Raw genomic sequence first — 2028 nt, forward strand, 5'->3', positions numbered from 1 at the left:
TTATTGTTTTAGTTTTCTTTGGATAAATACTCAGAAATGCAATTGCTGAGTCTAAAGGTAGATCCATTTTTAATTTTTTGAAAAACATCCAGGCTTTTTTCCATAGTGGCTGTACCAATTTGCAATCCCACCAACAGTATATGAAGGTTCTCTTTTCTTCACATCCCCGCCAACACTTGTTCTTTGATTTATTGGTGATAGCCATTCTGACAGGTGTGAGGTACTATCTCATTGTGGTTTTAATTTGCATTTCTCTGATAATTAGTGAACTTGAGCATCTTTTCATATGTTTATTGGCCATCTGTATATCTTCTTTGGAGAAATATAAATTGTACTTTAATAAAATTTATGAAATGAAAATTTAAGAACTTGAGTCTAAACCTCTCTCATAGAAGAAACTGAAGTAAGCCATGTGACTGTAATGATAACACCAGGATGAAATATGAATGTGCTGTAATATGGTTATTATAAAATATATTATAAAATAAGCCAGCCACATACAGTCTGTGACGGACGTCCTGTGTACTACTACGCTGTGGTGTGATTACCCATACAAGACCCCTCCCCTGGGCCTTAACGCCCTCAGCCCTCCATGCATTTGGCAGCACCGGCCTATCCCTCTTCACTACTGCAATGCTTCCAGATTTCTTCAGGCACCTCCCACACACTCATGGGAAATCTTTTCTTCCTGCTTCACAAAAATAAATGGAGGTCAGCAGTCTCGAATTTACTAAATATACTCGCCCGCTCTACTTCAAAATTATTGTTATTTTTTATGAGAATTCTCTTCCCTTGCTCAAAGTTAATTTGTTCTGCTCATTTTTTTCTGACTTCCTTTAAAATCTTGTTTTACATGTTAACTATTTTACTTTTTTTTCCAGCTCTCCACTTTCTTTTACTACTGTCTCTCCCTAATCTCACATTAACCTCGATTTAAATATAAGAAAGTGTGAAAAAAAGAATATTTTCTCAAAATTGTCTTTAATTCAAGTGTTTTAAAATACAATGTATTAATAGAAAATGTATTAGGAAATCTTATGTATAGTAAGGCCAATGGATCAGAAGATTGGTGCCAGTCAAAAGATAGTCTATTACAGTTCTCCAAAGGAGGGTGTCACACTATGCCATGAAGAACCATACAGGAAACACTGGGGTCAGGCACCAGGAAAAGAGAAGAGGGAGTAATTGAGGGCAACAGTTTTTATTGTGGTTTCCACACAAGGAAAAAAATGGTGAGGCAAAATAAGCAGGTTTAGGATTGGATAATTTGAAGATTTTAGAGGACTCTGTGCTTTAGAGGCTGTCCCAGTTGTTTTGGACCTGGCCCTGGGGTAATAAAGCAGGTGTATAAAGGCTCAGAGTGTGAAAGCCAGGTAAGGGATATGATTGAGGTGGGGGTTCTGGATTAGCTGATTTTTGTAAATGAAAAGTGCATCCCAGAAGAAGGACTCCTCCAAGGGAGGGCCACGAAGGAGTCAGAGGCCAAGGCAAGGTGACTTAGAGTTTCAGGTCATCCAAAACAAAGCAGGTCAAGCATATGCATGTAGGACAGATGTTGAAGAATTAAGCTCACAGAAGCTAGTAATGTAAGTACCTCAAGTGATCATGCCAAAATTCTAGTTTCCTTTAAGATGGACGTTCTTGTATATTTCACCTGGCATTTCTACTTTTTGTTCATTACTGAGCTCAATAAATCTGATTTAGGGTCCTATAAAGACTTTGAAACTGATGTAGGAGCCATGATGAGTTTTTAAATGCATCCTCAGCATTCTCACTGCTCTTACTTAGAGCCACTGGCTTCATTCAGATGCTTATCATCTCCTGTCAGAATATTGAATGCATTGTAAGTGCCTTCATGCTCGTAAATTCAACACCACAAACCCCATACCTGCCCTATTGAGCATCCTAAATCACACACGTCCTCATGTCACTCCTCATTGCTTATTACATGGCAGAGAACACACTCCTCAACTTCTCATAAACTAACTTTTTAGTCTCTCTCCCTCTGCTATCCCACCGTATACCCTT

Source organism: Pteropus vampyrus, unplaced genomic scaffold (genome assembly GCF_000151845.1).
Source record: "Pteropus vampyrus isolate Shadow unplaced genomic scaffold, Pvam_2.0 Scaffold160, whole genome shotgun sequence".
Classification (NCBI taxonomy): Eukaryota; Metazoa; Chordata; class Mammalia; order Chiroptera; family Pteropodidae; genus Pteropus; species Pteropus vampyrus.